Raw genomic sequence first — 21,231 nt, 5'->3', positions numbered from 1 at the left:
CAGGCTGCAAGCAGTTTGCTTCCCGACTGTTTAACAGAATGATCTTAAATGATATGTACCTTTGTGATGTTCTCCTCAAGTCTGTGGCAGGAATGAAACACTCCAATTGAGATCAGTCATAACAGCAAATTCCCAGCATGTTTCCACTAAGTAAGGGAACAGAAAATACAACATCTCTCCGTGTCTCAGCAACAAAGAGTGAGTGCTTTGGTGCCGAAGTGAGGATACCCAGCCAGAAGAGCTGGGCTTGGGGAATTTCTTTTTAGAAATATTTCTTATGTAAGGAAGGCTGCAAATTGCTTGGAGTATGAGGTATTTGCAGCCAGACAAAAGGAAATGATTCTAGCACCACTTAGCAGCTGCTTGCAACTATGGCCCAAGGAGGCCTGGGAGTAAGCTTTACTTAAGCCTTGGCTGCTGGTTGATTCTTCCCCAACATGGTCCATGAGACAGGCTCAGAAGTGCCTTATCAGGGTTTGATATGATAAGATTACAGTACATATATTCCAAATGAATATGAAGAAATACACTATGAATTAAAGAGCCTAAAGGGGAGGGAATGGAAAAGTATGTTGAAGGGATAGAATTTTTTATATGTCAAGAAAAAGTTAAAAATAATACATAACTAGGGAAACTGGCAACTTCTTAGGTAGGAACTATGGTCTACAGACAAATGGCATTTCTTTAAGCATTATAATAACTATAGCAACTATCAGGGAAGAAAACTTTTCCCTTCTTCCCTTCTATGGGTCTAATAATCAAATTGACATAAAACATTAACAGGAGAAAAAATTTCATATGTACAGGAGCTCAAAAAATATGAAACTCAAAGAAGTGGTCAAAGCAAGCAGCTTTTATACATTTTAGACAAATAAAAAATGTTTATAAAGAATTGACAAGACAAAGATGTTTGGGTTTGGGGTAGTAAGTTACTAAAAAAGTAACAGGGGTTGTTTATACAGCCTTCTAAGCCCTAAATTCCTTGTCTCTGGTAATAAGGATGTTTCCACCTCCTGGTAGGGGTACCTTTTACATGGAAGATTTATTTCCTGCTTTTAGGGAAACAAAGGAAGGTCAAGTGTCCTTTTTGCACTGGCTGTTTCTTAAGTAACTTTAATTTAAAATAATCAATATGCTAGAGTGGCACATTTTGGGGCATTCTGCCTTGAGCCCCATCATAACTAAAAGCCTGATGATTCAAGGATTATGACAAACAATGGCAAGTGAAGAATACTAAGAAGAAAAAAATAAATAAAATTACTTTACAGTTTTGCAACTAATTTCTCTATTAGTCTCTTAGATTAAATATGGATCATTCTACCATTTATGTGCAAGATATACTTTATGTGCAAGCACACATCAACGTATAAACATACCCCCCCCACACACACACACCACACACATACTATCTTTACTCTCACAGCCATCACAACCCTGCAACCCTCACTTTCATCTTTGTTCCCTAACTAAACTGGACTATAGAAGAGAGGGGGCATTTGGACTCATCCTGCTGAGTAGCTCTAGGTCCTTTATGTGCTGGAGCCAGTGGCAAGGCCCAAGCCTTGTCTCATGCACATTTGCTTACCTGAGGACACAGATGGAGCCCCTGCCATTAGATCCTGACAGGTCTCTTTCATAAACAACTGAGTATAGGGGTGAAAGGAAAGCAAACCTGAATTTACAAGCTTACAAATGACTACTCAGTTCCATATAGTCTTCCCCTGTCTTGTCTTGCATTATTTCTCCTTTTATCCAGTACTAGCTTTTGAAGACATCATTGTCTTTCTTGCCTTCTGGCCTTCACATATGTTGTGTTTTCCTGCTTGTCCAATAGTCATAATTTAGCGTCAAAGGTAGACCCCAAAGTTAGAGAGTTTGAAATTCATTTTGGTTTTAAGTTTGGGTGATGAATCCAATCCAATTGGATGAAATTGGTTGTTTAGGTGATAGAAATAATAGTATCCTAACAGGAGACAATGAGTCAATGTCAGAGAGAGCACCAGCAGAAAGTTGCTACCCTCCCTCCTCCTTAAGGCTAAGGGACAAATGGAGGAAGTGTAATTATCAAGTTACCAGGGCCAAAGGTAAGAGATGGGATCAAACTGCCTCCTAATTTCCTTTCCCATTGTACACTGTGGGTTACTGGAATAATCTAAGAATTTCAGGGACAAATACAGCACACAAAACAGCATGTTGTTTAATTCATATAATGTACTTATAATAGAATCTTATGTATTATTCTTTTTCTTCTGACATATTATTATTAGCTGTTCAAAGTTTCTGGTACCTTTTGATCTGACCTATAATTCTCCTAGTACAGCAAGCTAAAGCTATGGATACTTATACCAAGTAAGGGGGAGAAAAAACCTCAACTGGCAAAGGAGAAAACTTCCTGTGAGTAGTTAAAGAAGTCAGAGATGGTATTTGAACTTTAAAACCATACCAGGGAATTGGTTAAGCTGTAGAACCTGCCAGTATGGACCCTGATGCAGTGGGTCTGGGTTAAAGTTCAGGACCAGATTTGTTGTAGATGGTCTGAAGACTTCATCTCGTGAAGTACACTTATTGTGATTGGAACTGAGGAAGAAATGATCTTCCACTAATCTTGACCTGTATTTATTATTTTTTTTTTAATGAAATAGACTCGAAGAGAAGTAAAAGTAATGGAGGACATCACACACAGTATTTTTTTCATGAAACTTTAATTTTCAATTACATATGAATGTGTGTACTGGTGGACATAGAATGACTTTCTTATTATGTGTTACAGATGAAAAGTTGAAAATGCTTTGCCCTAGGGAACTCATAGCACTCACATTAAGTGACATGCACTCACAAGACATTCTAAACTCTGAAGCCACCTGACAAGTTTAGGATTAAAAAAAGGAGGAGGAGGAAGGAAGGAAAGGCTAGTGGGATATCAACTGGTATAAAGAACTGAGTTACCAAGATATAAAGAGAGAGCAGTCAGTGGGCTGTAACCAAACTCTGACCCATAATTAGAGTGACATGCATGTGTAATGTTTAATGAATGGATCAGGGACCTTGGAGCTCTGACAAATGGTAGAGGAAACCTAAATTTAAAAGAGGCTTTACATTCTAACCAGCTATTATTACCAGTCTCTCCTTGGTCTCTCAATAAATTTCCTTTCTGTTGGAATTCTTCATGCTTCCTCAAAGCTTGATGGTGATTTCTTTCTTTCTTTTTTTTTTTTTCTTTATTTACTTTGGAAAGGCAAGGCAAAATTGTTTCAGTATGTTCTTTAAATTAGTTTCCTTGAAGTGTTTTCCTTGCACACATTAATTACAGCTCCTTGGAGGGGCTGAAGTACCATATAATACACTGTAATTCTGCTCCCCCATCTCCCTTCTCGAATTCAAGTTGCCAATTCTTCCTACAATTTGGGTTCTATATTAATATGTAGGCAAGAAATACCTGGCTGAAATTCTTTTAACTAAAATATAAGAAGAAAAGAGAAAATGTGATCATCAGTGCTTGAGTATACCAAACTTAAAATGAATAGTCTGTGGCCTATAAAATGAAGGAACTAGATTAAATGACCCCCAAGGTCTCCCCTTCTAACTCAAACATACTCCAGAGAATTTCATTTAATATCTCAAAGTACAGAGAAGAGATTGGTGGAACTTTGATGAGGCTAAGTGATTCTTATTAGCATGATCTGGTTAGAATTCCAGAGACTCTCAAGAAAATATTACATGTCCAAGAATCTACATTTTAGCTGTCACTGTACTAGACACTCAGATATGGTAGTTAGTCCAAGAAAATGTAATTGCTTTTTCATCCCTGAAGATAGCAGGTGTTCTAAAGTGGCCATGATACAATATTATATTTCATCCCATAGCCACAAGTCACTGAGGTAGAAAAAAAAAATTAGCTAAACACAAAATGTAGTTCTAAAACAAAGTTTTTCAAATTCCTGCCTTTTCAGATAGAGTTGAAAGCAATAGCAGCTTTGAGAATCAGAGTAGCTCGTTCACCGACCAGTTAGAACTTAGGAAATTTCAGAAAAGAGGTATACAAAGGAGTCTCCTGGCCAAACTACCTATTAAACAATTCCTATGTAGAGGATTTATATGGCAGATGTCTTCTATGGGTTATCTCATTTCCTCAGCTTGTCCCTATGAAGTAGGTGTGTCTACTCCCATTTCATAGATGGAGAAACTTCAGCTCAGTGCAGCAGAATCAAAGTCAGATCTTTAATCCAAGTAATAATTTACTCAACTTCAGGCAGTTTGAATCAGAAGATAGGCCTGTTGGCTTTATAAACATCATATATGTGATCTAATAACATCCAACAGAGGGTTCCTTAAAATTTATCATCTTCTCCATTCTTTTACTTAAGTTCAAAGCTCTGGGTAGGTTCTCACTGTCAGAGAGTGGGTTAAGCATTCACCAAGCTGGTTCCAACAGGCAACAATATTTAAGAAGAGTTAAGTCTGAAATTCCTGAAGCACACAGCAAGCCCCACCAAACCTCTACCTTGACACCTCCAGCTCTTCTTAACTTATGCCCTTTTGCTGATGAGATCTCATTCTCTCACAGTATTAAAATCCATGGCTTCTATGTGATATATACCTCTCTCTCTCTCTCTCTCTCTCTCTCTCTCTCTCTCTCTATATATATATATATATATATATATATACTTCAACATTGATTTCTCTTTGACATGCTAATCTGTATGTGCAGTGGCATAACCTACAGGCACTATAAATTCATCAGGCCCACTGAATTCCTCATCCTTCCTCATGAAGCTGCACTTATGTCTGAATCAGTATTGCAGTAAATGACACCACCATTCACCCACTTAACTCTTGCAGTGTTCTCCTCAATAGGTAGATTGACACATACAAAGCAGGAGGCAAATTAAAAACAAATATTTGCTGCCACCTTACTGCCAAACCTTCAATGCTTGGCTGAAACATTGCAATAAATTTGTATATTCCCTAATAGGAGTCTCATTTATTCTCCACATTTTCCACATTCCTGCAAGTGTTCTCTCTCTGAAGATACACTTTTGATCATGTTGTTCCCTTGCTCAATGACTTTCAACCCTTCCTAGGGAACTTTAACAGTGGAAAGTAGCTTGGACTCCAAGTTCATGGATATACTTATATGCAAAAGTGACTCTGTGTGCATGGTTTTCTTGGGGGGTGTCTTTGAGCTTTCTTTCAGCAGATTCCTAAAGGGGACAGTGCTCCCAAAATAATGAACAAAAAGCAAAATAATAAACCATTTGAAATAAACAGTCAAGATCCAAACTTTTTTCTTTCTTTATTTTGCATCTACACAACCATTTATCATTTAGCCCCTTCCAATCTCCCTCATTCCTTCTCTCTCTACATAGAACCTCAGACCTAGGCTCATGTCATACTTATTTTGCACTATCTCCTATCTTCCTTCTTTGTCTTTGTTCTTTCTATCCTCTATGCCTGTGTTATCTTTTTCCATTTTCTGATGCAGCGAAGTTGAGACTTAATTTAACAATCACTTTCTCAAAGATCACTCCCCACACCCTTATCCTCCTGAGTGACTGAGACTGATCACTCCCTCTGGATCATGTACTTAGCTCCATTCTAGCACTTACCACATTGTATATAATTATGTGTTTATGTGTTAGCCTCCTGTGCCATGGACTTTTCATTGGCAGAAACAGAACCTGAATTTATTTTTTCCCTACAGCACTCCAAAAGTGTTCAATGAATTAATTAACAAATGCTGCAACCTATAATAAGACATTGGGGCTGAATAGATTTCAGAATAGTTTGAATTAAACAGTTTTAAGTTCTGAGAAGACTTATGAAAGAAATACAGCATACTTGGGGACTAATATTAGAAAATATGCTGAGTTTTTTTTTGGAATATAGGTCCTGATGTCAGTTTTATTTTTAAGAGAGAGAGAAAGAGAGAGAGAGAGAACACTCTTGGGGGGAGGGGCAGAGGGAGAAGGAGATAGATACTCTGAGCTCAGAGCCCTGTACAGGGCTCCATCCGAAGACCCTCAGTTCAAGACCTGAGCCAAAGTCAAGAGTTGAATGCTTAACCAACTGAGCCACCCAGGAGTCCCCTGATGTTAGTTTTAAAAGAGCATTATTGAATGATACTTGGCATATTACATATTTATTTATTCTCAGTGAAAAGATTAATTTTCTTAGTCAATTGTCTGATTATCTCTGCTAAACCCAATTCACCAAAAGTAAGCTACTACTAAATGTTACGTAATAACCAAGTCATTGCTACTGCTGACTTGAACAAAATGTAGACATAACTCTAAGAAGGAAACCCCAATTATATGGTATATATGGTGACAAACAATATTTTATTCTTTATAAAAAGGATTACTTTCACCATTAATTTTTGTCTATTTGTCTCTCTTTGATATTATTTTCACTTCCATCCTTTCAGAACAGTGGAAGTACCAGGTAGAAAACACACACACACACACAAACACACACACACACTGAAAAACTAGGAGAAAAACAATAATATAGGGAAAGTGAAATGAAGGAAAGAAGTGAGGTGAGGACTAGAAAAGCCCCGAGGAAGAATTTAGAGACAACGGAGTGAGTCAGAAGCTAGGCATATGGGCAGGCAGGATGCCTCTGTGAATAAATGAACTACTGTATCTCATGCCCCCTCACAAGGGATGAAAGGGAGACCAGTAGAGAAGCAAAAGCCAGAGTCTGAGGGGGGCGGGGCAAGAAGGCGGAAGAGCAGGGTCCCCAAGTCACCTGTCCCCACCAACTTACGTAGATAACTTTCAAATCATCCAAAAAACCTACGAATTCGACTTGAGATTTAAAGAGAGAACAGCTGGAACGCTACAGAGAGAAGAGTTTGCGCTTCTAACAAGGTAGGAAGGCAGAAAAAAAAAAACAAAGTATCAAGGGGGGGAGCAACCCTGCAAGGAACCAGGCTAAGGCCACAGCGAGAGCCTCGGGGACAGGGAAGCCCAGCCCCGGAGAAGCAGGAACTTTAAAAATCGGCACCAGATTTTTCTGGGACAGAAAGGCGCTCGCAGGGAACTCGGGCAGAACCCCAGGAGGGGCCTGGAGCACCCGGTCTCCCGGGGTCACTAGCAGAGGAGGTGCGCCCGGGGGAGAGCCGCGGCACACCGCGCGGGCTGAGCGCGGTAAAGGGCTGGAGCGGGCGGCGGGGCCCCGGGGGCAGCTCAGGAGGGGGCCCTGGGCAGAGGGGGCTGCGCTGCCGGGATCCCAGGGCGCCGGGGGACACAGCCCAGGATCCTATGCTCCCCCCGGGACAGGCAGAGGAGAGGAGGGCCCAGGACAGCGGGACGCTCCTGCCACCAGGACCCCCGAGCTGTGCAGATCAGCGCCCCTGCCCTGGAAGCATCCCGGCCAGTGCAGACTGGGAGCTGCGGTAGTTACTGCGGGAGCTGACTCTAGAGCTGGAGAGCTGGCCGCCGCCAGTGTTGTCGTTCCTCCTGGTGTCACCTTATACCTGTGATGGAGCGGGGCCCTAGGGAAAAGAGGCCTCACGGGGTAAACAGCTCCCACTGAGCCGTGCACCTGGCGGGGGTGGGGCAGCCCCCAGGTGCACACACCTGAGAATCAGCACAGCAGGCCCCTCCCCCAGAAGACCAGCTGGAAGGACGGGAGGGAGCAAGTTCTTGACTGAACAGTGCTGGAAAGCTCCAGGGGAAGTCGGGGATTTACGGTATATAGAACCAGAGGATACCCCTCCTTTTTTTTCTTCCTTTTTCCAGTACAACTCATTTTTATATCAGACTGTAAATTTCCTTTTTTTTCTCTTTTCCCACCTTAACTACAATATTTTACCACCTCTTCATTTTTAAGATTTTACCTTTTTGACTTTCATATTTCTACAATTACAGGTCCTAGATATATTTTCTACTTCTAGATTCCCTTCAACATGCTCAACTTAATTTTGGGAGATATACAAGATATTTTTTTTTTTTTTGCTTTTTTTTTTTTTTTTTTTTTTTTGGTATTTTCTCTGCCTCATTTTGTTCTGCAATGGCAGAAGTTAATACCTTCTATTAGCAATAATTGCGTCTCAGATAAACCTCATTGGCTACGATACTGCCACTGCACAAAGCTAGAAGTTAATACCTTCTAAAACATGACCAGTATGCACCCAGAACCAAGTAGTATACCATGCTGGTTCATTCTGTGAGATTCCTCATTCCCATTCTGCCCCCATCTTTTATCTCATTTATATTTTGGTGGTCAATGTTGGGGCCCTCTGCAAGTATTTCTGGTTTATATAAATTTGGGACTGAGCATTTTCTAATATACAGAACTTAATATACTCAGAAACAAGAGGATCATCCTCTAGAACCCCTCAGGTACACTACATTCTCCTTCGACTACAACTTCTTCACCACCACCATCTCCCAGTCCCCCATTTTTCTTTTTCTTTTTTCTTCTTTTCTTTCTCTTCTTCTTTGGTATTCCTGACCTTTGATTTTTTACTACTTTGTTTTATTTTATTTTATTTTATTTATTTATTTTTTTTACTACTTTGTTTTAAAATTTGTTTTTCACTTTAGTGGTCCTTTTGTTTTATTTCATTCTGATCTTCATTTTCAATTTCTGGTCTCTGACGTCGGCAGAATCATCCAGGGTGAAATTTACTTAGGTCATGGTTGATATTCTTGACTCAGCCCACTCATACAGCCACTCTGAACTGAGCAAAATGACTAGAAAGAAGAACTCACCACAAAAAAAAGAATCAGAAATAGTACTCACTGCAACAGAGTTAACAGAATTTGGATTACAATTTGATGTCAGAAAGCCAATTCAGAAGCATAATTATAAAGCTAATGGTGGCTCTGGAAAAAAAAAAGCATAAAAAGTTCAAGAGACTTCATGACTGCAGAATTTAGATCTAATCAGGCCAAAATTAAAAATCAATTAAATGAGATGCAATCCAAACTGGAAGTCCTAACGATGAGGGTTAATGAGGTAGAAGAAAGAGTGAGTGACATAGAAGACAAATTGATGGCAAGAAGGAAGCTGAGGAAAAAAGAGAAAAGCAATGAAAAGACCATGAGGAAAGGTTAAGGGAAATAAATGATAGCCTCAGAAGGAAAAAATCTGTGTTTACTTGGGGTTCCAAAGAGCGCCAAGAGGGAAAGAGGACCAGAAAGCATATTTGAACAAATCATAGCTGAGAACTTCCCTAATTTGGGAAGGGAAACATTCAGATCCAGGAGATAGAGAGGTCCCCCCCTAAAATCGATAAAAACCATTCAACACCTCAACATTTAATAGTGCAACTTGCAAATTCCAAAGATAAAGTCCTAAAGCAGCAGAAGATAGGAGATCCCTAACTTATTTGGGGAGAAATATTAGATTAACAGCAGACCTCTTCACAGAGACCTGGCAGGCCAGAAAGAGGTGGCAGGATATATTCAGGGCCCTAAATGAGAAGAACATGCAGCCAAGAGTACTTTATCCAGCAAGGCTCTCATTCAGAATAGAAGGAGACATAAAGAACATCCAAGATAGGCAAAAACTGAAAGAATATGTGACCACCAAACCAGCTCTGCAAGAAATATTAAGGGGAACTCTGTAAAAGAAAGAGGAACCCAAAGAAATAATCCACAAAAACGGACTGAATAGTATGACGACACTAAATTCATATATTTCAATAGTAACTCTGAACGTGAATGGGCTTAATGATCCCATCAAAATACACAGGATTCCAGACTGAATAAAAAAGCAAGACCCATCTATTTGCTGTCTACAAGAGACTCATTTTAGACCTAAGGACACCTATGCCTGAAAATGAAAGGTTGGAGAACCATTTACCATTCAAATGGTCCTCAAAAGAAAGCAGGGGTAGCCATCCTCATATCAGATAAATTAAAGTTTATCCCAAAGACTGTAGTAAGAGATGAAGAAGGACACTATATCATATTTAAAGGATCTATCCAACTAGAGGACCTAACAATCATGAATATTTATGCCCCTAATGTGGGAGCTGCCAAATATATCAATCAATAACCAAAGTAAAGATATACTTGGATAATAATAAACTAATACTGGGAGACTTCAACACCACACTTTCTGCAAATGACAGATCTTCTAAACACAACATCTCCAAAGAAACAAGAGCTTTAAATGATACACTGGACCAGATGGATTTCAGAGATATTTACAGACTTTATATCCAAATGCAACTGAATACACATTCTTCTCAAGTGCACATGGAACTTTCTCCAGAATAGACCACATACTGGGTCACAAATCAGGTCTTAACTGATACCAAAAGATTGGGATCGTCCCCTGCATATTTTCAGAACAAAATGCTTTTGCTTTAAAACTAGACTCAATCACAAGAAGAAATTTGGAAGAAATTCAAACACGTGGAGGTTAAAGAGCATCCTGCTAAAAGATGAAATGGTCAACCAGGAAATTAGAGAAGAATTAAAAAGATTCATGGAAACTAATGAGAATGAAAATACAACCGTTCAAAATCTTTGGGATACAGCAAAAGCAGTCCTCAGAGGGTAATATATTGCAATACAAGCATCCCTCAAAAAATTGGAAATAACTCAAATACACAAGCTAACCTTGTACCTAAAGGAACTGGAGAAAGAACAGCAAATAAAACCTACACCAAGCAGAAGAAGAAAGTTAATAAAGATTCGAGCACAACTCAATGAAATAGAGACCAGAAGAAGTGTAGGATAGATCAACAACCCCTAGAGTTGGTTCTTTGAAAGAATTAATAAGATAGATAAACCATTAGCCAGCCTTATTAAAAACAAAAGAGAAAAGAGTCTATTAATAAAATCATGAAGGAAAGAGGAGAAATCACAACCAATACCAGGGAAATACAAATGATTTTAAAAACATATCATGAGCAGCTATACACCAATAAATTAGTTAATCTAGAAGAAATGAATGCATTTCAGGAAAACCACAAACTATCAAAACTGGAACAGGAAGAAATAGAAAACCTAAACAGGCCAATAACCAGAGAGGAAATTGAAGCAGTCATCAAAAACCTCCCAAGACACAAAAGTCCAGGACCAGATGGCTTCCCAGGGAATTTTATCAAATATTAAAGAAGAAACAATACCTATTCTACTAAAGCTGTATTGAAAGATAGAAAGGGATGGAACATTTCCAAACTTGTTCTACAAGGCCAGAATCACCTTAATTCCAAAACCAGACAAAGACCCTACCAAAAAGGAGAATTGTTTTTTTTTCCAAACCCCCCTTTTTTTTCAAAAAGGAGAATTATAGACCAATATCCCTGATGAACACAGATGCAAAAATTCTCAACAAGATACTAGCCAATAGGATCCAACAGTTGGATAATTCACTATGAATTATCCAATTCCCGGGGATTTATCCCCAGAATGCAAGGCTGGTTCAACACTCATAAAGCAATTAATGTGATAGATCATATCAATAAGAAAAAACAAGAACCATATGATCCTCTCAATAGATGCAGAGAAAGCATTTGACAAAATACAGCCTCCATTCCTGATCAAAACTCTTCAGAGTGTAGGGATAGAGGGAACATTCCTCAGCATCATAAAAGCCATCTACGAAAAGTCCACAGCAAATATCATTCTCAATGGGGAAGCACTGGGAGCCTTTCCCCTAAGATCAGGAACAGGACAGGGATGTCCACTCTCACCACTGCTATTCAACATAGTATTAGAAGTCCTAGCCTCAGTAATCAGGCAACAAAAAGAAATCAAAGACATTCAAATTGGCAAAAAAGAAGTCATGCTCCCTCTTCACAGATGACATGATACTATACATTGAAAACCCAAAAGACTTCACCCCAAGATTGCTAGAACTCATACAGCAATTCGGCAGTGTGGCAGGGTACAAAATCAATGCCCAGAAATCAGTGGCATTTCTATACACTAACAATGAGGCTGAAGAAAGAGAAATTAAGGAGTCAATCCCATTTACAATTGCACCCAAAAGGATAAGATACCTTGGAATAAACCTAACCAAAGAGGTAAAGGATCTATACCCTCAAAACCACAGAATACTTCTCAAAGAAATTGAGAAGAACAAAAAGAGATGGAAAAATATTCCATGCTCATGGATTGGAAGAATTAATATTGTGAAAATGTCTATGCTACCCAGGGCAATGTACATGTTAAACACAATCCCTATCAAAATACTATGGACTTTCTTCAGAGAGTTGTAACAAATAATCTTAAGATTTGTGTGGAATCAGAAAAGACCTCGAATAGCCAGGGGAATATTAAAAAAAAAAAAAAAAAAAAAAAAAAAAAAAAAACAGCCGGGGGCATCACAATGATGGATTTCAAGCTGTACTACAAAGCTGTGGTCATCAAGACAGTGTGGTACTGGCACAAAAACAGACACATAGATCAATGGAACAGAATAGAGAACCCAGAAACGGGCCCTCAACTCTATGGTCAACTAATATTCAACAAAGCAGGAAAGACTATCCACTGGAAAAAAGACAGTGTCTTCAATAAACGGTGCTGGGAAAATTGGACCAGACACATCGTTGTGTCTGTCTTACACCAGACACAACGATGAACTCAAAATGGATGAAAGATCTAAATGTGAGTCAAGAATCCATCAAAATCTAGAGGAGGACACAGGCAACAACCTTTTTGAACTTGGCCACAGCAACTTCTTGCAAGATACATCTATGAAGGCAAGGGAAACAAAAGCAAAAATGAATTATTGGGACTTCATCAAGATAAAATGTTTCTGCACAGCAAAAGAAACAGTCCACACAACTAAAAGAAAACCTTTGATCTTCTCACTCCTTGCTTACAGAATAAAGTCCAATTCTTTAGAATGGCGCTGATGCCTTGATTATCCAATTTGACCTCACTGTTACTCTTCTCTGCTTTTTCTCAGTTATACCTGAATATGTGTGCTTTTTCCTGCCTCTCATCTTTCTAAAGGGAATGTTCATGTTCTTCTCTCTGGTATGCCTCTCTACCCTCTGTCCACTTCTTGAAATTCCAATTTCAAGAGCCAGTTTAAAAGACTCAGTTTTAAGTATCTAAAACAATTTCTTGAATCCATGTCCTTCCAAGAAATGGTTTTCCTTATTTTAAAACCATATATCTCTCTGTGGTATTTCTCCTCTGCAAATGTCACCTCATGGTATGAGTGTTGGGGTTCTCATAATCAGGTGGTAAAAGCTTTAACAATGATAGAACTGTCTCTGCAATTTTTGTTCTCTGTGCTCATGGCTCAAAGCTTGTTCGCATTAAAGATCTAACAGTGAAAAAAAAAAAAAAAGATCTAACAGTGTTTGCTTAAGGAATGAATAATGAATGGAACTATTAAATCTCAGCACCCAGCATATTTCCTCTATTTTTGTGTTTATCTGCGTTTATTTTATTTTTTTATCTGAGTTTATTTTTGTGTATGTTATGGAGACTGTTAAACTTGTATATCTTAAACTTCTGACTAGGCCCAAAATGCATAATATATACCACTGAACATTGACTATGTGCCAGATCCTATACTAAATGCTTATATATAATCTCATTTTATTATTTACAATCACCCAGTCTAATTAATAGCTGTTACCATTCCTACTGTAAATGCAAAGTAACCAAGCTAAGAGATTGAATGATTTGCTTAGGGGTCATCCAGTTATTAAATGGCATTACAGATAATTTCAAAGTCCATGACACAGTAAAAAATGATGAATTTAGCTCTATTTTTGTGGAGTTCAACTCCACAGAACCTTCTTTAGTTGTATACACTGACACATAGTATATACTGTGTATATCAGTATATATGTACTAATTTAAATGTATATATGGATATGCACACACAAATGTGTTCTAATTATATTCTGAACATAATATTCTAATCAGGCAGTCATTTATCAAAACAATGTCTCATTTTTAGTTCTCTCATAATAATCATTTTTGTAAGAATAAATTCAGTGAATAATAATAAAATACATTCTGATGTTTCCTATTTTTATATGAATGAGTCACATAAACCACAGAGATTAGAATACAAGTAAAATATAGGAAGAAATCTATGCCTTAGCAAAATTTGACTCTATCCAAAAACACTTTATTGATGCCGAGTTGCAAAATGCATTGAATTTCATTCAAAAGCCAACTTTGTAACCCATTCAGGAGTCTACCCAGAACCTGGTATGTTCTAGAGCTCTAGGGTCATTGGTAGAGGAAGACATGGTATCACAATCCCTCACAAGAGTTCAGTGACTGCCTGTACCACACACTAACTTCTAATTATTCACCAAAATCTCTAACTCACCTCTTACTAAACACTCAATTGGACACTTCCCAGTTTGCCCCGCAGTTTTAGTGTAGCCTTGTGATTATATTCTGATGAAGAGAATGGGAGGGAAAATCATAAGACCTATCATGTATATTCATTCCTATATGCTTTTATCCTTTCTGACGATGGATATCAATCCCAAAAGTAATCATGGAAGCCATACACTGATAGAGGGAGAGCTTCTATCAGCTGGGTTCCTAAATGACTATACCTAGTAGCAGATCTGTCTCCAGCTTCTGCTAACCAGGAACAGCTACCCATGCGGACTGTGATATGAACAATGATCAAGGTTCCACTGTGTTAGTCAAAATTTGAGAGTCATTTATTATAGCATCTAACATCATTCTACTACATATAGCAACCTCTCAATAGACTAAATGCTCCAAGGTTCAGGAATTTTTACTCCTAATAATATATAAGTAAGATTTTTTAAAAATATAAATTTAGAAACCATAACCAAATTATGCTATTGATTGACTACAAACAAATTCAAATATGTATTTAAATTAATTTCAAATACATTAACAGTTTATCCTCATGAGAAGTTGATAAGATTTCTGTTATCTGCCAAAGTTAACTGTATCATGTCAGTCTTGTCCCTGGTCATTGACTTGTTGATCTATCATCTACTTTTGCCTTCTTTTTTCTAATTTTAAAATATCTTTTTTTTTAAATTTTTTATTTATTTATGATAGTCACACAGAGAGAGAGAGAGAGGCAGAGACATAGGTAGAGGGAGAAGCAGGCTCCATGCACCGGGAGCCTGACGTGGGATTCGATCCCGGGTCTCCAGGATTGTGCCCTGGGCCAAAGGCAGGCGCTAAATGGCTGCGCCACCCAGGGATCCCTAATTTTAAAATATCTTATTAAGTTTTTTTTTTTTAATTCTAATATAGGTAACAGTGTTACATTAGTTTCAGGTATAGAACATAGTGATTCAATGATTCTATATATTACTCAGTGTCAATCATGATAAGTGTACTCTTTAATCCTTATCACTCATTTCACCCATCCCCCCACTCACCTTCCCTCTGATAACCATCAGTTTGTTCTCTATATCTAAGTGTCTGTTTCTTGGTTTCTCTCCCTTTTTATTTCCTTTGTTTTGTTTCTTAAATTCTACATGTGAGTGAAACCATATATTATTTGTCCTTCTCTGACTGATTTATTTTACTTAGGATTATACTCTTTAGCTCCATCCATGTTGTCGCAAATGGCAAAATTTCATTATTTTTATAGCTGAATAATATTTATGATATATATATATTAGATATTAAATATATATATACATACACCATACACTCTATCATCTTTCCATCTACCTATCTATTGATATCTATATCTATATCTATATCTATATCTAGATATATATCTGTATCTATCTATATCTATATCTATATCATCTATATCTATATCTATATCTGTCTATATCTATCTATATACTATCTTTTAGCTTTGTTGATTGTTTCCTTCACTATGTAGAAGTTTTTTATTTGATGTAGTCTATTTTTGCTTTTATTTCCCTTGCCACAAGGAGACATATCTAGAAAAATGCTGTTATAGTCAATGTAAGAGAAATTACTGCCTGTGCTCTCTTCTAGGATTTTTATAGTTTCAGGTCTCACATTTAGGCCTTTAATCATTGATCTATTCATTATTTGGTCATATGTTATTTAACCTCCTTGTACTTGTTCTCTTTCCAAATTTTTCTTATGATTGATTTCTAGTTTTGTAGTGTTGTGGTCAGAAAAGACACATGGAATGACTCCAGTATTTTTGAATTTCTTGAGACTTGTTTTGTGGACCTATATTTTATCTATTCTGGAGAATGTTCCATGTGCACTTGAGAAGAATGTGTATTCTGCTGTTTTAGGATGGAATGTTCTGAATATGTCTGTTAAATCCATCTGGTCCAATGTGTTATTCAAAGCCACTGTTTCCTTGTTGATTTTCTGTTTCGATGACCTGTCCATTGATGTAAATGGGGTGTAAAAGTTCACTACTATTTTGTCTTATTTAAGTAAATCTTATTGTAAACCTTCAGATGTGCCCTCTCTTACTTATAGTCACCTTTTTTTTTTTTTTTCTTTTTTTACTGTATGGGTTTGCTGGCAGAAAAGCCAAAAAATGACCTCTTATCTATCTTTATTTTATTTCTTTTGTTATTTTGTACCTAGTATCCTCTATACTTACCTTTCATGTTTCTTTTTCCTCTGTAGCCTTTGAACTTCCATTTATGTACTGAGTTTGATTTTCCTCATGTTGTGCTCATGGTATTCCTTGAGTCCCTCCCAGCTTTTGCTCTCAAAGTTCAACTTTGTTTTTAAACAGGTTTAAAAGCATATACTTCCCTTAAAGTGACTACTGTGGCCTGATGGATGCAACTTCCCTACTTTTTCAGTCTTTCTCAGCCATGTTCTGATCATACTGCCTCTCCTGTCCTTTTAGACATTAGGTCTTTGGCCACTCTGACCACAAACTTACTCTCACTTCCCCCCAGACTGACTTATAGGACTGATTTGACTTTGAGCTCTCTGGAAAAGGTCACTTTTTCACCCTTGTGGTATGGGGAGGGCAAAGGCTAGTTTTCTAAAAGAATGCCACAGGAAGACTATTTGAAAAGAACATTGAACATGGTTTCTCTGATGCCAACTTTGCTTCACTTTGAAATATTCACCCTTTTGCATCAGCAAGACAAGGAACAAAGTGGCTGACCTAATATCTGCTGCCCACCTGCCAAGTTTGGCTTAAAGAATAAATGAAAGTTAAAAGGCAGCTCCTCTCTACTTAAAAACTTAACTCCTAGCCACAAATTTCAAAAACTAAGACAAATAACTACAATTGTGGTTGACTTATGAAATTTTTATTTAAAAAAAAAATCTATTCCTAAACAACTAGAGGTCAATGTTTTACATTACAAACATATAATTATTTTTTACACAAAAGGGCCTTCAATGTTTCCATTGAATTAGAAGATTTTTGCACATGTAAAATGTTAGTTATTCCAGGTATTACAGCTGGCTTTAAAAGAATCTTTCTAGGAACATATCTACCTATCATTGACTGTTTAGGATGAATTTCAGTGTATAAATTTTATACCAATTTTGTGTGAAAGTTTCAACAGATGCTTGAAAATTACATTTTCCATTTCCCATTACATTTCTGAGAGGACCTTTTCCACTTTCTGTAATAGTCAAATGAAGCAAAAGGCAATGAAAACTGATAGACACACAATCCTATAGTAATAAAGTACCTTAAATTTTCAAGATATTCGTTCCCTTGTGTCAAGGCAAATGAGGCTAGAGAAACTATTCCAAGTGTAGATTCTGGTTTTCTTTCTGATGCACTTTTTAAAAGTCACCTAAACTTACCATGATACTGATTTTCTTTGGATGATTTGAGATTTTTTTTTAACACAAAGGGTATTTTAAACACACCACCTATTATAATCTTATGTTCTTATAACACAAACTCATGTATTTAGATAATCTCCAATACTTGAGCTATAGAGCATTTGAGAAAAAAAATAATGCAGTTACAAATAATAGGTTATAATCTAATATATCACAAAGCTTGTTCAAGGATTTCATACCAACTTTGTTGTTATTGTTGTTGTATTAACTGCAATGACTTAAATACTCCTGCTTTTAAGAGTATTTGGGAGGTTTTCCTGTTTTTAATTTTGTTTCATTGATATGAACTAGAATACATAAAGGAAAGATAAAAAAATGTCATGAACTTTCCTTTTACCAGTTCACTGGAAAACGAAAATAAATGCTTTGCATTAATGAATTACAGGAGCTCCATTTCAGTTTTTAATTTACAAAGAATATCTTTTCTTTTAACAAAGCTGACATACTTTATCTAATACTGAATGGTATCTTCAGAATTTTTTGAATGTGGTAGTATTTAATATACCTAATATAAACAAAAATTAAAACATTTTACATTAAATTATCCTATCTCCCATCAGAGCCCTTAGGAAGAAAGTTGAAAGAACATGATAAAAATATTTGGAATCTAAGTGCTCCTGTTTTTAAAGATGTTCTTTTGACTGCATCCATATATGCAGTAAAATATTTTCTTGCAGGACATCTAACTTATTCATTTAAATAAAGTTTATATTAAATCTGCCTTCAGGTTATTATACTAGTATTCCACTGATAAAGCAATATTGAAAGAAACCAGAATTGGTCTAAATTTTCTAGTAATTCAGAGCACATCCACAAAGTTCTGGAAGAAACTAGAAAAAGAAGAGCAAACAAAATCCAAAAGAAAGAAAAGGAAAGGAATAATATAGATTTTAGCAGAACTAAGCAGAACTATGAAAGAGAAAATAGAATAACAAGAGAAAAACAAATAGAACCAAAAGTGGGTTATTTAAAAAGATATATATTTTTAAATGACAAACTTTTTAGCTAATAGTCACCTAGTAATTCCTTGATTTTTCTCAAATAAACCATTCTGCCATTTTTAGCCCTAAAATTAAGATGTGTACACGTATATAATTTTTGTTGGTCAGCCAATCTACCTATGTATATATTTTTTGGTTAAAAAATTAATGCCACAAAGGACTCAATATTTCAAAAACTCACATTGAAGAAGAAGCCATTTAAGAAAATATTATAGGTTAAATTATGTCCCAAAAGTAGTATGCTGGAATCCTAACCTTGCAGAGGTAATCAAAATAAAATAAGTCATTAGGATGAGTCCTAGTCCAATATGACTGGTGTTCTTACAAAAGAGAGATTTAGAGACAGATGTGCAGACCAGGCACCATGTGAGGATACCATGTGAAAATGAGGACAATGAACAGGGTGATGCTTCCACCAGTCAGAGAATGCCAAGTCGCCAGTAACTCAAGGGGAGAGGTATGGAACAGATTCTTCAGCAGAGCCCTTGGAAGAAACTAACTTGCCATAATCTTAATCTCAGACTTCTAGCCTTCAGAAGTGTGAAACAATAATTATACTATTTAGCTACTCAGTTTTGCAGCACTTTGTTTTGGCAGTCCTGGCGAACTAACAGAGATCCTCAGGAAATGTTTATTCATTGTGAAAATCATGGCAAAATAAGCAGAGGGAAAGGATGCTGATTTAAAAATATGGGTTGAGTCATAAGGCGAATATCTGCCTTCTCTTAAACTTGGAAATATCAGGCAAGTGTGCACAAAAGGAAGGTTGACATGCATGTTGAGAACAGTAATTGTGTCTTTGATATAGTAGGAAAAGTCCTGGGATAAAAGGGTACATCTATAACAAAGCATTGGGGTTAAGGATATCAACAATAGCATTCTTTACTTCATATATTTATGGTTATCAAAAAAAAAAAAAAAAAGGAAAGAAAAGGGCACCTGGGTTACTCAGTCAGGTGAGCATTCAACTCTGGGTTTCAGCTCAGATCATAATCTGGAGATGGAGCCCCTCACGCTCTGTGCTCAGAGGGGAGTCTGCTCCAGATTCTCTCCTTATCCTTCCTCTGCCTCTCCCCCTGCTCACACATGTGCTCTCTCTCTCTCTCAAATAAAATAAATAAATAAAATATTTTAAAAAGAGAGAAAAAGGGATGCCTGGGTGGCTCAGTGGTTGAGAGTCTGCTTTTGGCTCAGGGTGTAGTCCTTGGGGTCCCGGGATCAAGTCCCAAATCAGGCTCCTGTCGAGGAGCCTGCTTCTCCCTCTGCCTATGTCTCTGCCTCTGTCTGTGTCTCTCATGAATAAATAAATAAATAAATAATCTTTAAAACAAATAAAAAGAGAGAAAAATAAACTAGAAAATAAAAAGTCATCATTCAATAGAGATTTTTTGCTGTCACCCACCTCTGTTGGTTCCTAACCACTCTTCTTCTCTAGACATCCAGCAACAGAACTCCTTGCCTAACTGGACGACATCTTTCACTGCATAGGCTCTGGTAAAAGAAAGGCTTCACTTCTCATTAAGAAGCTAATGGACCAGGTAACCAAATAATTGGCACATGGCCTAAACTCAGCCAATCAAAGACTCCCACTTAGAACTTTGAAGCTCTAGAGAATGATAGAACGATGCAAAGACAGCTGATAAATTATCTTTAGCAGGAAATCCCAGTGCAGCCAAAATCTGGTGCTTTAGTGGAGGCGGAGACAGCAGCGTTGTGCCCTACAAGACTATGACTATGGCTTGAAGTAGGCATCTTACTTCCCTATTGGGGAATCCAGATTCCACTTGGTTCTCCTGCATATCTGCCCAGTGAATACCCTTCCATATTCTTCATTTAAATTAGCCAGAGGCAATTTTTATAGCTTGGAAAGAATTCTGATATGAATCACTAGTTGAAGTTAACTATATAAATTCCATGTGCTGAAACTAAAATCTAGTCTTACTGTTATAAGTAGAAATCACTTTTATTCTGATATCATTATTTATATCTAAACTTCTAATGGGGGGCCATTAAAAATATATTGTAGGAACATGTTCTGTAGGTAAAATTGACCACAAAAGCACATTACTATAAGATCTGATGGATACAGATTTTTCTTCAATTTTGAAAAAAAAAAGTATCATGGTGTGAACCTCAGAATCTAATAAAACTGTAATTATCCCCTTAAAATTCAATTTTGTTAGATGTCTACTTTCAAAAGGAATGCAACACAATCTGACTGTGATTGAAACCCATCTGCAGTCAGTCCACAGAAAGGTATCTGCCTCATATAGCCTTGTTCATCTTGTCAAGCAAAAAAAAAAATCACGTAGTTTTTGCACTCACAGGCCTTCCAATTCTCAAAGTAATATAACAAACAACTCAAGAAGAAAATACAAACCAGGACTCCGTGGTTAGTTTATTCTAATGCCATACAGGTGGAGACCTCATCATGGCAGCGTAGGGTCAAAAAAATCTCATTAGGCCATCTGTCTTGCAATATAAACCGAAACCAAATGCCTATCTGCTGCCACCTTTTATTT

At 37.1% G+C, this 21,231-nt stretch overlaps 1 protein-coding gene and 1 pseudogene across 2 annotated transcripts in view; both read right to left on the bottom strand.

Moving 5' to 3' along the window:
* The window catches only part of MACROD2 (mono-ADP ribosylhydrolase 2), a 1,912,080-nt gene that overhangs the window by 1,047,509 nt on the left and 843,340 nt on the right, over nucleotides 1–21,231 (bottom strand). The gene's annotated exons all lie outside the window — the stretch shown is intronic.
* LOC121478462 lies at nucleotides 7,989–8,100 on the bottom strand (annotated as a pseudogene).

Source organism: Vulpes lagopus, chromosome 18, assembly GCF_018345385.1.
Source record: "Vulpes lagopus strain Blue_001 chromosome 18, ASM1834538v1, whole genome shotgun sequence".
In the NCBI taxonomy this organism is placed as follows: Eukaryota; Metazoa; Chordata; class Mammalia; order Carnivora; family Canidae; genus Vulpes; species Vulpes lagopus.
The sequence above is the reverse complement of the archived record's forward strand: the minus strand, read 5'-3'. Positions and strand labels throughout refer to the sequence as shown.